The sequence below is a fragment of the Ovis canadensis genome, chromosome 14 (genome assembly GCF_042477335.2).
Source record: "Ovis canadensis isolate MfBH-ARS-UI-01 breed Bighorn chromosome 14, ARS-UI_OviCan_v2, whole genome shotgun sequence".
NCBI classification, from domain to species: domain Eukaryota; kingdom Metazoa; phylum Chordata; class Mammalia; order Artiodactyla; family Bovidae; genus Ovis; species Ovis canadensis.
Window position 1 is genome coordinate 36,352,827 of NC_091258.1, and position 15,598 is coordinate 36,368,424.

The following is a 15,598-nucleotide window of genomic DNA, read 5'->3' on the forward strand; positions in this document are numbered from 1 at the left end:
CTACTTTAGGCATACTTCCTATGCTGCCAGCAGGGGTATGAACATATTTTTTCCTCTTTTCCATTCAAAACAAAGACAATGAGTGCATTAATTAGAAGCTGTAGGATTTATTCTAGGTAACAACTCAGAATATAAATTGAGAGAGGGAAAGGGAAAAGACTATAATCAGGAGTCATCCATCACTACCTCATCTGTTGGTGAGGTTATACTCCCAGGATTCCAGCTGTCTGTCCTGAGTTTAGTCTGCTTCACAGCTTTGGACCCTCTGTAGAGTGACTCATCAAAATGACCATGCCCTTGTGCTTCACCAGAATAACCATGGCCTCCTCTGGACCAAAGGGTGGACGGTTTCCTTATTGACATCGTTAAACATTAGGTGTATCCGGATGACAAATTTTGTTCTCTGTAGGACAAAAAAGGCACGGAAGGTTAGCTGCTGTTCCATGTGTGCATGCTCAGTCTCTCAGTCGTGTCCGACTCTGTGACCTCATGGCCTGCAGCCCGCCAGGCTTCTCTGTCTATGGGATTCTCCAGGCAAGAATACTGGAGTGGATTGCCAGTTCCTCCTCCAGGGGATCTTCCCGAGCTAGGGATCGAACCCATGTCTCCTGCATCCCTATATTGCAGGCAGATTTTGATTACTAAATGACCTTATGAACACAAATTCTTAAAGGTCTAGCATGGGTACGTGGTGGTGATTTAGTCGCTCAGTCACATTCAACTCTTGCAACCCCCACTGGCTGTAGCCCACCAGGCTCCTCTGCTCATAGGATTTCCCAGGCAAGAATACTGGAGTGGGTTGCCATTTCCTTCTCCCAGGGACCTTCCCAACCCAGGGATTGAACCCAGGGATTGCAACAGATTCTTTACTGACTAAACCACCAGGGAGCATGGGGTGCAAGCACACTTAATATCCAAAATACTACATGAGTTATGTAGAATAAACAAGCTGTTTAGTTTCATGGAAGAAAAAAATGGAATGACCCCAGAGTGAGAACTCAGGTTTAAATCTGAGGTTGATCACTGAGCAGCTGTGTGACCTTGGACGTGGTCATTTCACTTTTCAGAATAAATTTACTCATCTATAAAATGGGAATGATAATATTTATTTCAGGTTCCTCCTAGCACTGTGGTGGAAATTAAAACAGAAAGTGTATGTGAAAGCACTTTGAAAACTGCCAGAGGAGCTGCCGTGTAAATGGTATCATTATTACCAATTTCTAGAAATTATTGAACACCATATCCTTAGACCATATCGGCAAGTAGACACCTGACAAATGAGAACTCATTACTGTGTCATATCCCATTGTCTCTGGCTGTTTTCATCCTCAGCTGATAGGGTGGGCCTGTGGGCCCTGTTAGCATAAATCCTTGGTAGAGGGCATTTCTCTAAAGGTGGAAAGAATTTCTAGATCCTGTCCCACCGCACCTCTGCGTCCTTCCACTCACGCATACCACCAAACATACATCACTCAAAATTCCTAAAGCAAGATACGAGAAACTAGGAAATATATAAGCTCCTCTGTTTTAGGTTTCCCCACTGTTGTCAAGATTCTTTACAGATCCAAATGGCCACAGCCTCAACTCCCAAAATCCTTGTAGAGTAATAACTGTTTATTTACCATGTGTTGAGCACTAGCTGTAGTGGGTCACAGTGCAGAGAATCTTTTTTAATCCTCACAACAAGCATATGGAATACTGTTACTGCTCCCAGTTGAAAGATTGGGAAGTTGGGACTTGATGAGGTTAAGCAACCCTCCTGAGGGTCATATGCTAGCTCCTAAGTGGCACAGATAGGACGAGACTCAGGTCTGCTTGTCTTCAAAGCACATGGTCTGACGGCTATGTTATCAAGTTTCTCCTAAAACACTGTTCTGTTGTTATTGCTAGTTTTGTGTAGAACCTACTATTGGGAGAAGTGGTTACTGAGCACTTAGACGTCTTCAACGTCAAACTAGAGACTGTCAAATGATTCCTTTTTTCACCTAACAGGTATTTCCAACCAACAAATACCTACTGTCTGCTAGGTATTGTGCTGGGGAGGGAGGGGTCTGACACTGTGAATGAATCCTGTCCCTTAATCCTAAAAGAGATTTGGTATAAGGATAATAGATCAATGACAACTTTTTCTCTAAGGTGTGTTGACATGTACTGCATTAGGAAAATCCCTTCAAATTATAATACAAACCCATGAGGATTTTCTTCATCATCTATTAAAAAAAAAGTCACCCTAGGATTTCTTTAATTTCATGCATTCAATCCATGAAACAGTAAAAATTTGCTAGGTTTTTATTAGGAGGCAGTCACTGTGCTAACCAACCTAAAGACAATATTATATCTATGAATCCTTTGTTTACTCACTGCCATTCCAGAAATACCAGAGAACATCTAATGTTAACACATGTTCATTCCTAGTTATGTAACTTGACAGGGAAAGAAGGTAGAAGTGATAAAAGTACATATATCTATAAAGCTTTGTGTGTGTGTCTGTGTGTGTGTATATATATATATATATATATATACACACACACATCTCTCCATATTTCACTATGACCAAGAATTTGAGACTTTCCACTTTAAACTTTCACAAAGATGTTTTGAGCTTATAAACAATCCTCTTAATTTGCTCTGTGGGGACTTCCCTGGTTGTCCAGTGGTTAAGAATCCACCTTCCAATGCAGGGGACATGGGTTCGATCCCTAATCAGCGAAATAAGATTGCACATGCTGTCGGGTATCTAAGCCCTCATGCCACAGCTACTGAGCCCACATACACTGCAGTGTGTGTGTAGCAACTAGAGAATTAATGTGCTGCCACAGAGATTCCCTGTACTGCAACTAAGACCAACGCAGCCAAATAAATAAACAAATGATCTTTTTACATTTGCTCTGTGGAAGAAATGTTTATAAACAGTACAATAGCTAAAATTAGGCTGCAAAAAAAAAAAAAAGAAAGAAAAAAGAGGTAAAGGGAGAAATGAAAGGCAACACAGGTAAGCCAGAAGCTAAGTAAATTCTTAAATAACTATCAGGGTTTTTAATGAGCTTTTCATGGTTTCTGAGCACCCAGATCAAATCAAGCTTTCATTTTTCTGAATGATGGTTCCACTTTGTACATTAAGCTTATTTTCAGATTTGTGGGGGCCTTCTCTTGGAGAGATGTAAGCTCCCTGAAGAAAATGGCCTGGCTGTATTTCTTTATACCTCCACAGTGAACAAAACAATTCTGGGCACATAACAGGCACTGAATATGTACTTGCTGATTAACAGGTTAAGATTCTTGGAAAGTTAACAGTAGTACATGAAAGACTGCAGAGAACAAAATCAGAGAAATTCCCTAAAAGCCACCATCTTCCCATCCGTTGGAAGCAGTTAGAATATGGTGGTTAAGAAGCCAAGTTCTGTCATTTTCTATTTATGAATTTTTGGGAAAATTACTTAATCTTCTGTGCCTCAGTTTATCTTCACCTATAAAAATGAAAAAAACAAGACTGTCTATATTATAAAGCTGTTATGAGAATAAAATTTAGTTAATATAATAGCATTTTTAACACTAGCTTATGATAAATGTATAATAAATGTTAGCTATCATTATTTGTGATACTTTTCTCTTATTTTTGAGACTGCAGAAGTGATTTAAAATGAGGAAGATGATATAACAGATTGACTTACTTTAAAGATAATAGGAAATTTAGTTCTTTGCCACCACTAAGTTTACCTTAAATAATGAAATTCACAGTTGACTTCAGGTAAAGAATGGCAGACTGCCCATGTGCACCTACTCTCACTCCCTCCCAAGACCACTAAAATGGCAGAAAACAATCTTATTTGTTGGGCTGCACTGGGTCTTAGTTGCCACATGTGGGCTTAGTTACTCCAAGGCATGTGGGATCTTAGTTCCACAACCAGGGATTGAACCTGAGCCCTCTGCATTGCAAGGCGGATTCTTAACCACTGGACCACTAGAGAAGTCCCAGGAAACAATCTTTTAAAGGGGTAAACCCATAGGGATTTGGAGAATAGGAGAGGATATAACAGCAATGAAGTTTCTTCAGTCAGACCCTCACATCTATGGAAACTGGGTTTATACCAGTTCTGACATGGATTGCAGAACAGTGGGGAAGGATGGAGAGTGGTTGGAAGAACACAACAGAGCATCCAAGAGATGTGAAACAATAACAAAAGATCTAACCTATGTATAATTGGCATCCCGGGAAGAAAAAATAAGGAGGAATAATACTCAAGAATATTCCAAAATGAATAACAGATACCAAACAACTCAAAGAACACCCAGCAGAATTAACACTCCCCTCCCCAAGACACGCCCACACCATATGCATATTACATAGAAACTGCTGGAAACCAGAGACAAAGGAGATTATGAAGGCAGCCAGTGGAGAGAAAGACACACAGCGTATAGAGGGATGAAAATTAAAGAGCTAGACTTCTCCAGAAACTGTACAAGGGATGAGGTCTCTGTAGCCGAACAACAGCAAAAACCTGTTAAGTCAGAATGCTATACCCAGCAAAAATGTCTTTCAAAAAGGAACAGGAAATAAAGCCTTTCCTGAATGAAAACCATAAAACAAATATGAGCGAATTCGTCGCCAGTAGATCAATGTTATAAGTAATGTTAAAGAAAGATCTTCAGACAGAAGCAGATAAGAGCAGACAGAAATCTGAATCCTCGCAAAGAAATGAAGAGCACTGGAAATGGAATAACGAAAGGTAAACAAAGTCCAAATTTAATTTTTTATTGATTTTAGTTGCTCTGAAAGATAACTACCTAAAGCAAAAAGAGTAATACTGTGTATTTATAGCACATGTAAAAGTAAATATGTGGCAAAACAGAACAAGAGATGAGAGAATAAATTGGGGATATAGTGTCCTTATGGCAGACATGAAGTGGGATATAATGTGAAGTAGACTGATTAAATAAGATGCAGATGGTAAACCTTAAAGTATTCAATTTTTAAAAAAGAGTTGTACGTGATAATTCAATAGTAGAAATACACTGAATCACAGAAAATGCTCAATTAATTAAAAAGGAGGCAAAATGAAAGGAAACAAAAGACAAAATGGAACAATTAGGAAACAGCTGGTTAGATGGTAGATTTTAATTCAATCATATTGATAATCACATTAAATGTAAGTTATACTAATTCAAAGATAGATTGTTATATTACATAAAAAGCAAGATTCAACTATATGCTGGCTACAAGAATACCACTTTAAATATAAAGACATAAATAGATTAAAAGAATGAAAAAAGATATTCCATGTAGACACTACTCAAAACAAAGCTTAAAGTAGCTTTATTAATATCAAAACAAGATTGGACAAGAAATATTACCAGTGATATAGAGACTTATTACATGATGAAAAAGGATTCAATTCTCCAAGAAGACAGAAACATTAATGACTTTACGCCTATAATTTCAACAACTTAGAACAAGTGGACAAATCCCTCAAAAAGCACATCTTACCAAAATTAGCACAAGAAGAAATAGAAAAAATCAAAGAGCTTTATATCCATTTTCAAAATTGAATTCATAATTAAAAACCTTTCAACAAAGAAAGCCTCAGGTCCAGATGGCTTTGCTCACAAATTCTATCAAAGGTTTAAGGACAAAACTAATACCGTGTTATATAAACTCTTTGAGAAAATAGAAGGAAATGCATTTCAAGTAGTTTAATGAGGCCAACATAACCCTGTTATTAAAACCTGACAAAGACATTACAAGAAAAAAAAATTATAGACCAATATCTTACATGAATAAATATACAAAGTCCTCAATAAAATATTAACAAATCAAATTCAGTGTTATATGAAAAGGACAAATGTTATTAATAAATGGAGCTTATGCCGGGATTAAAGGTTGGTTTTACATTATGAAATCAATAGTTGTAATTCATCGCATTAACAGAATCAAAGAGAAGAAAAATCTCAGTTGATGCAAAAACATTTTTGACAAAATGTCATACTCATTCATGAAAAGAAACTCAGAACACTAGGAAAAGAAAGGAATTTCATCAACTTGATAATGGGCATATATGAAAAAACAACAGTTTATGTCATACTTAATGGTGAAATATTGAATGCTTTTTAGTTCAGGAACAAGATACCCAATGTCTCCACATCTATTCAACAATATACTGGAAACCCTATCTAGCACAACAATGTAAGAAAAAAATAAAACTATAAAAATTAAAAAGCAACAAAAGTCTTTTTTTTTTTTGCAGTTGACATGATTGTATATAGAAAACACTCTAAGGAATCTACCCCCCCAAAACAACTAGAACTGAAAAGTGAATTTAGTCACAAGAATTAAGGTTAATATACAAAATTTATGTTTCAAAAGTTACCAGCAAATTATTAGAAAATGAAATTAAAAAGCAATTCGTTTACCTTTGTAGGAAAGGCATAAAATACTCAAAGATAAACTTAAGAAAATATAGATAAGACTTAAATTCTTAAAACTGCTACATAATGTAGAAAATTATTAAATAAAAACTTAAACTATATAACATGTTTAGGGATGGGAAAAATCAATACTGCTAAAGTATCAATTCACCCCTAACTGATCTATAAATTCAGTACAGTCCCAATCAAAATTCTATGAGGCTTGTAGTAGAAATTAACAAGTTGATTATATATGTACATGAAAATGCAAAAGCTAAAAAATAGTAAAAATAACCTGAGAAAGAAAAACAAATTTTGAAAACTTGTACTTTTAAATTGTACTGAAAACTACAATAATTAAGATGCTGTTACTTGCATAAGGAAGATAAAAAAGTCAGTGAAGCAGAATAAAGTCCTGAAATACACACACACACACATCCTATGTGGAAAGGAAAGTTTTCGCAACAAATGATGCTAGAACAATTGTATACGCATATTTAAAAAAGAAAGAACCTTGACCTCTACATCACACCATACACAAAAATTATATTTAGATAGGAAAGGAATCCTTCATGTAAAATCTGAAACTAGAAAGCTTCAATGTTTTCCTAAAAGAAAACATAGAAGAATATTTGCATGATCTCGTGGTTGGCAAAGAGCTCTTTGATAAGATACAAAAAGCACAAATCATAAAAAAAAATCATAAGATGGACATAACCAAAATTTAAAATTTCTCCTCATCAAGTAATACCATTGAGAATATGAAAAGAGAAAATACAGGCTGGGAGAGAGATGTGCAAAGTCAATTTCTGACAAAGAGCTTGTTATCTAGAATGTATAAAACTTCCATGAGTCGATAATAAAAACATCCCCAAAGTGGAAACAAATGAGCGTCAATAAAGAAAATTGATAAACGGTAGTATTTTCATACAATGGAACACTACTTGGTAGTTAAAAGGAATAAATTTCTGCATGAATCTCAAATATATCATTTTGAGCAAAAGAAGTCAGGGCCAAAAGAGTACATAATATCTAATGCCTTACAGAGAGTTCCAGAGCAGGTAGGTCTAATCTACAGTGAAAGAAATAAGGGTGATTGCTTTACAGATCTAAAAAGGGTGATTGCAAACATCTATAGGGGAACTTCTGGGGGTCTTGCAAATGCTCTGCAGTTTGGTGTACAGCTATGTCAGTATATTCTTTCATTAAAATATATATGGTGATGTACAGGAAGGCCTGATGTGCTGCAGTCCATGGGGTCACAAAGAGTTGGGCACGACTGAGCGACTGAACTGAACTGAAAATATATTGAATGGTACATTGAAAATCTGTGCATTCATTGTATATAAATTTTACCTTGGTTTTTAAAAAGAGTAATTAAAGAAAATCCATCTTCATGGTAAAGGGAAGAAGCAAGTCACATTTATGTAGCATCCCAAAACTGGTAAAGCAAAACAACCTATTTCTCCCTGTGACATTATTTTCTAAATAATCTGCTGTAAGAATTGAAAGTGGTTGCCTCTGGTGGGCAGGGTGGGGGGCTGGGGAGAAGGCTTAATTTTTTTTTAACTTTTTAATCACAAAACCAGGAACTACTTGACCCTTCAAAAATCTTGACCCTTCAAAAATCTGTATATATATGTATAACTTCAGTAAAAATAGAGAACAACAACAACAAAAAAAAATCATACCCATTTGCAAGTTGGTGATATTAGCTTCCATAGAGAATTACTGACATTCGTTTTCAAGAGGAAATTATTTCTGATGGGTGAATCTAGCAGAACTTCAGGCTGTTAAGACCAGGAGACTTGAGTGAGTCCATTTGCTGCTGGTGTTCATGTGGGCCACCTTGTTACCAGTCAAGCAGAAAAGACAGCAGGGAACTCAACACATCCAGGGTGATAATACACTGGAAAGGGGGGCATTAAATTAGAGGAAGTGAGCAGAACTGTGACAGAAACCCAGTCTGTACTCCCTAATTACAGAGCCCCACTTTCACCAAACTGACACCAATGTTAAGTCAAATTAAATATTGTCTAATTAACCAGCATATACAAGAATTCAAGCCCAGTGACTAGGTAGGATTCAGCCCAATCAAGGAAACATGAGTACTTGTAAATTCTCAGTCACTCCCCCCACCCCACCCCCATCTGCCATCTCCACCAACTGCTACAAGATTTGTCCATTTTGTTTTCACGCATCTCCACTTTTCAGGGCTCTGCTTGTAATATTTACAGAAAAAGGCAATGCTGGTAAACAGTTTCACACAATGAGGTGTGAGAGTTGATAGGGTCCTATTCAAGCTCTGAACTCTCCTGATGAGCTGCCAAAAGTTGTTATGAATGGCCCGGCTGACAGGGTGATGACTGATAAAGGAAAAAACAAACAGCTCTGGTAATTCATGAAAACACACAGCGCTGAGACAACTCAAAGTGGCGAGTGACAGTTAAGATAATGGAATTTTGGAAGCTTTTCTTAAAGGGATCCTCAGGATACAATTATTCTGTTAATAGATTCTTCCTTAATGTAGCTGGATCTTCAACTTTTTTTCCGCTGAAAGATATTTATTATGATCGCTGGCAGAGAGGTGCTGGTCTGGGCTTTTATACTATGATCAGTTTTTCATATAATTTCCTCTTTCCAGAGCAGGATGAATTTTAGCTGAAGCCTGTGCCTGCCATTTAAAGAAATAAAATATCCTATTTCCATTTCTATTACGAGAAACATTTCAAAGCATTCTTCCCTCATTTCTTTCATTTATAAACCATTTGCCACAAACCTTTGATTAGAAAATAAATATTGGTTTACACACTCAACTGCTAATATTTTAAAAGACAACAATTTAAATGTGGTTGAAGTCAATTTCCAATTCACATAGCCTATTTGGGGTTCATTTCCTTAAATCAGGCGTGACCAAGCAAGAAAGTATCAATTTGTCACTGTTTTGCCTTTGTACCCAATGTTTTTTCATGAAGCGCATTGTGGTTTCTGTAACAATGGCCTATTTCTCAATTAATGTTTTAGAAAGCAGGAATATAAAGATATATATAAAGCATGTGTATATGTACATAGGATACTGCAACGAGTAAGGGCAATGTGTTCACAAAAGTTGTATTTTAGAGCCCAGCTACTGAGAGGTCTGGGAACAAGCAGCTTGTTAAAAATGCTGAATCTCAGTCCAGCCCAAACCGCTGTCCCCCTGCCCCCACAGAACCACATAATTTGCATTTAAACAAGATCCCCAAGTGATTCATATGCACATAAGGTTTTGGGGGTCTCTCTAATTTAGATGATTGAGTTTTTTACCTTAATAGTTGAGCTTCCCTGATAGCTCAGTCGGTAAAGAATCAGTCTGCAATCAGGAGACCTCGGTTTGATTCCTGGGTTGAGAAGGTCCCCTGGAGAAGAGAAAGGCTACTCACTCCAGTATCCTGGCCTAGAGAGTTCCATGGACTATTTAGTCTGTGGAGTCACAAAGAATCAGATGCCATTTTCACTTTTCACCTTAATAGTTTAAGTTTTAGAGGGGAGAAAGCTTATAGACAAGAGGATCCATATTTTCCAAAAAGTTTAAAACTATATCATAAATTCTTTAAAGCTGACTCCAAATCATTTAATAACTTCATTCAAAGCTCTTACTTTCTTTTCCTCCCCTTGAAGAAGTCTTAGAGCATCCTTGAACTCACCAAGCCTTCTAAGGGAGATTCATCCTTTTCATGAATCATGTTCCTTTACCCCAAACATTGATAGCGTTGTCCAGCACATTCCTGAAGGACAGGCATGGTGGAAGGGTAGAGCCTGGATATTAAAAATCCAGAACCTATTGTTAGATTTAAAAAATTGAATCACTGTAGTGAACCATATTACTTTCATAACTAATAAAAACATTTTAAAAACATTTAAAAAATCATATTTTGATTGTAATGTTGACTGTTCTGCTAATACAAGATAGAGTTGAGTATTTTACAGGAGAGATGACAGAATCCTTGGAAAGGCCTAGACAATAGAAGTGGCTTTCACTCACCTGCTAAAGTCTGGACTCATATTCCTTTCATTTTGTAGCTGATGGTATTTGTGGCATCTTCTTTAGACTTGGAGGGATCTTGAGATGTGGTCCAACTCAACAAATTTCCTGGGTGTTGAGAAATTTAAAAACATGTAAACATTTAGGATGGACTGAAATACTGTAAACAAAGACAAAGGGTAAACTGGAGGAAATATTTGCCTTAAGGGCTCACTTCCTCAATTGAAAAGGGGTCTATATAATTCAGGTGGAGAAAGATATACCCATGGAAAAGTGGACGAAGGATATGAATAGGCAGTTCACACTCAGAAGTGAAAAATACAAACAGGGAACAAATGCATGAAATGGTGCTCAATGATATTGATAGGTAAAGACAAATCAAAGCAACTGTGGGAGAATGGATCTTACCTATCGTGTTGGCAAAAATGAAAATACTTGATAACATCAAAGAGGTGCATTCATCCACTGTAGATGAGACTGTATTGGTCTGACTGTTTATAAGGGCGCTTTGGTGGTATTGATCCAAATTGTGAATACATATAAATTCTAATCCAGCTACTCTACTGCCAGGAATTTAATCTAGAAGAAGAATCCTTGCAAAAGTACCTTAGGTGAGACAGATGAGGCCCTGCAGCACAGCATGACTTGCGGCATTAGATGTTTGGTAGCATCTACAAGGAGCATCACTCCAGAGGGCTGGCACCCGTGGCAGTGCGACCCAGCAGAAGAAGACTACAGTAGCCACATGGTGGAGTGACTGCAGAGCCGTTTTGCAACGGGATTACCTGGAAGTTGGCTTGCAGGAAGTCTTGATCATCTCTTATGGTCTTTCTGAACTCCCCAGAAAATTGGTGCTGCAACGGCTCAGCGTGTCACCTGGCTCCAAGGAAACCACCCAGGTATGTCCAATGTGTGTTAAAAGCAGGTGCTGTTGATCTAATTCTCAGAGCTGTGTCACACTGATGACACACAGCCAATGAGTTAAATCCCTTTTGACACGTTAGACCAGCCTCTGACATGTTACTGATGTAAAATGACATAATATGTTGAAAATGGTAATGTTTAAAACTATGATAATATATAGATCCAAATAACCAGCAAGTAATATCACTTTCAAATATTAGAATGGAATGATAGTAATCACTTGGTCCCATTCTGAAAATGCATCTTTCTCGGAATGACGATAATCACATAATAATAGCAACTAACATCTACTTAATCCCTGCTATTTACAGACATATGTTATGCGGATTATCTCACATCCTCTTCACAACAGCCCTCTCAGGTAGGTATGATTAATAACCCTATTTTGTAAACTAGAAAACCAAAGGCCAGAGAAGTGAAGTAACCTGCCAGAGGTCACACAGCTGCTAAGTGGCAGAAGCTCCTTTAGCAACATGGCTACATACGCCTTCTTTTAAAGGAATCCAGAAATTTCAATGGGCCTTTTCAAACCCACTTCAAAACCTAGATGATATCTCTGACACACACACTGAAAAAGAAATACAGGGCATGTAAATGGTATGCTTGGCTTGCTACATGGAAGTCATCAGGCCAGTGACTCAGCTTTTATGAACCACTGTTTCTTTATCTCTACAATGGAGATAATGACAGTACCTTTATTACAAAAATTGTGGTGCGAATTCAACACTGTTAGGAGCTGAATGTGTCTCCCTTTCCCTCATTCCAAATGTATATATTGAAGCCCTAATCTCTAGGAACGGTTTGGAGATAGAGCCTTTAAAGAAGTGATTAAGTTCTAAAATGAGGCCATTTAGGGGGCCCCCTAGTTAATCCATTCTAACTAACGAGGGTCCTTATAAGGAGAGGAGATGAGGGAAAGAGTCACACGGATGCTTACACACAGAGGACAGGCCACGTGAGGACACAGCAAGAAGGTGGCCATCTGCAGGCCCAGGAGAAACCAGACTCACCAACACCTTGATCTTAGACTCCCAGTCTTCAGAAGTATGAAAAAATAAATTCCTATTCTTGAAGCTACTCAATGTGGTATTTTGTTATAGCAGCCCTGAAAAATATTTCAAATATATTTAGAATAACTACCATAGTATCCAGCTCAGTAAATGGTTTTAGTATTAGTTCGGTTGTGAATACACACACACACAGACACTGTCACACACACATTCACAGCCTTTGTTTTGACTTAAGGGGCATGTATCCTAAGGTACATAATCTGAAAAATGCCTCTGGTCCAAACAGTAGGCTTTTCATGAGACGTTTAATTAAAAGACTAAGGATTTCCCTGGTGGTCCAGTGGTTAAGAATCTGCCTGCCAATGCAGGGGACACAGGTTCAATCCCTGGTCCCAGAAGATTCCACATGCCATGGGGCAACTAAGCCTGCGCGTGGCGAATACCGAAGCCTGTGTGCCCTAGAGCCCATGCTTCCCAATAAGAGAAGCCCCTGCAATTAGGCCACGCACTGCACCTAGAGAGTAGACCCCACTCACCACAGTTAGGGAAAGCCTGCGCACAGTAGCAAAGACCCAGCACAGACAAAAATAAATGAAATCATAAAAAGAGAAATGGTTTAAAAATTAAAAGACTGAATATAGTTCACTTTTCAAACTAATAAAGTCTAGTTAACACTGATTAAAAGTCAGTTATAATATGGCATCCTATTATGATGTTAAAACTGTATGTGACTTGGAAATTTCCTTTTTTTTTTTTGCCTGGTAGCTACACGAAGCGTACTTAAGTCTAGGCTGAAAACTGATGCCATTTGGAGAGTAATACACAAAAGTCATGTCAGAAGGAGAGTGAGAATATCCCAACATAAACCAGTGTAGACTCCCAGAAAACATAGAATTCTGACATTTCCTTGAATGAAGCTACCTAGATCAGAGCTGGTCTATAAATGTGTCCTGAAGCACCAGTTCCAATCACTTGCCTTCAACTTATCTTAAGGAAGGTTCTAACAACACATCTCGGCTCGGGGAAGAGTGCCGGGTGGATTAGGAATGGCTGTTTGAACAAGGGGAGAAAGAGTTACTATTCTGGATCTGGAAATTAGATGATGGATCCTTCTGACTCCTTAAGTTTACGGCCTATCAGATCCAGGCTATTATGCATATTGAACGCATCTCAATTCTGTAAGTCAGCAGTTCTGAATTCACTAAAAAGTAAATGTTTTCCTTTGTACATCTATTTCTTGAGACATTTAAGCTTTGTTACTTAAGAACACAAGGAGAACACTCCCTCGGGCCAACAAAGACCATCAACCTAATCACTGTGCAGGTTTCTCAAGCCGACAAATCCATACAATCAGAAGAGGAAGAGAGTTTTTCCTCCAGAAGTCACCATGGTAGCCTTTGAGGCTGCCGCCAACAAATAGGCATGCGGTTCACACATTTGCATCAATCTCTAGCTAGTTACTGTTTAAGTTAACTCCTGGTGATTGCATGTTATCATGGAGGAGGCCAGGTCGTGGGATGTGTCACCCACTGAACTGTCCCCTGGAATGTGAGAGGGGACATATCGGCCCCACGCCTGGACTTCACTTGTTTCTACACAGAGGACCGAAGCTCCCACTGTAAGCGTGAGTCAAGGCTGATACAGTAGCCAGCCAACCCCGTCTCCTCAATGGAGAAAGTTATTCCTAATGATTAACAATTAGCATTTGCATCCAAAGCACCAAGCCCAGCTGTCAAAAGTAAGGTGCTAAGAGGTCTAAGAATCTGGGTTTCAGCCCCAAATGGGCCAATTAGCTTCACGCAGAGAAACCTCCAGCTCCACTCCAACTACAGTCTGACCTGTGAGTTAGGGGGAGGAAAGAGACCGAAGCCCAGAGGGACAGGGAGACTGACTATAGTCAGGTTCAGCACCAAAGGGCAGGTGCTGCTGAGAGAACCTCGCCCCCTTTCTCCCCAAGATCATCACAACAGATGTGTAGTTCACACTCAATACGTATCACTGCAGAAGGATAAGAGAAGATGCTTGATGTTCTAAGTTAGTCATTGCATCCCAAACATGTGATGCCTATGGCATCTCACACAATTCCTTATGCACAGGGGTGTGCAATAAGTATCTGTTGACTGGCTACATTTCAAAATAAAAATGAGCCTTTTACCTTCATTTGATAGAACAAAGTATGCTCACATCTCTATTAAATCTGTTGAAGGAAGCTGGCTCATGAAGCAACTTATTGTACTGTGTTAAGGATTCTGCCGAAAGTTTGTAAATTAAAAAAGAATTATTACATTACTTTAAAATTTCACTCAAAATATGAAGTAGAACAAAATAAGAATTATGTTGGTTTATCTTCAATGGTGAAAACAACCTAGAAGACTTTAAAGGCTTTTTCAAATTTAAGAAATGCCAACAGGCAAAAATAAATTTTTTTCAAAAATTCTGCAGGCAGACTGCTGTTAAGATGATGCCATAATTTGGAAACTCATTGTGCTTAATCCCGATAGTAAATTAGTTAATAACTTTTTTAAAGAATAATACTTTTCAGAGAGAAAGAGAGCTATTCTTTTCATGACAATCTGTTGGTAGCTAAATTGTCAGAAGTCACTATAAAGTAAAACATCAACAAACTAAAAAAGAGATGACTCCAGTCAGGGGGTGTCCAGCTTATATTTATTCTGGCTTCATTTATACGCTCCAGCTATGCACAGTGACAGTTTGTAAATGACACATTTCTTATGCCATTCTGGAAGCAGTGCCTCCTTAGGCTGGCTTCACTTGCCACCAGTAGAACTGCCATACTGTGGAAAACATTCTAAATGACTGCTTTTTTCCTGAGAGATGCAAAAACATGAGCTTTCATGGATAGCAAGGGATCCCTTAACTGATTCAGTATACTTCGTACATCTGTGATAGGAACCTTCCCAATTGAAGATTTAGTTATGCTTTTTAAAAAAAAAAATAAAATAAAAAGTTGCTTCTAAAAGAATGCAATCTCTCCTTCAAATATCTGGGTTTCTAGCACCTTATCTGAAGAAACCCCTGTAAATCCTCTGCCCTTTCATTGTCTCCTGAGAGGCTTTAATAACCAGGAAGCACAAAGATGGAACTTGAATTCAGGCAGCATAAGTGGTAACCTTCTCCCCCACTCCCTGTTCTCTGCAACCCTGTGGAATGCTTTTTGAAGTCAGAAGGAGCTCCCTAGGAGGTGAGGGCTGACTTTGGCTGCCAGCAAACAGAAATG

At 38.1% G+C, this 15,598-nt stretch overlaps 1 long non-coding RNA gene across 22 annotated transcripts in view; it reads right to left on the reverse strand.

The window, feature by feature from the left end:
- The window catches only part of LOC138418454 (uncharacterized), a 61,327-nt gene that overhangs the window by 12,188 nt on the left and 33,541 nt on the right, over positions 1 to 15,598 (reverse strand). For 8 of the 22 annotated variants that reach the window (XR_011248567.1, XR_011248568.1, XR_011248572.1 and 5 more), the window contains 6 exons: positions 12,361 to 12,455; positions 10,427 to 10,534; positions 10,089 to 10,200; positions 9,709 to 9,800; positions 8,094 to 8,311; positions 187 to 403 (listed from right to left, as the gene is read on the reverse strand). This is a non-coding gene — a long non-coding RNA (uncharacterized lncRNA). Of the gene's footprint in view, positions 1 to 186; positions 404 to 8,093; positions 9,077 to 9,708; positions 9,801 to 10,088; positions 10,223 to 10,426; positions 10,535 to 12,360; positions 12,456 to 15,598 lie in introns of all 22 variants that reach the window. The other 14 variants (XR_011248577.1, XR_011248578.1, XR_011248583.1 and 11 more) reach the window with 3 other exon arrangements.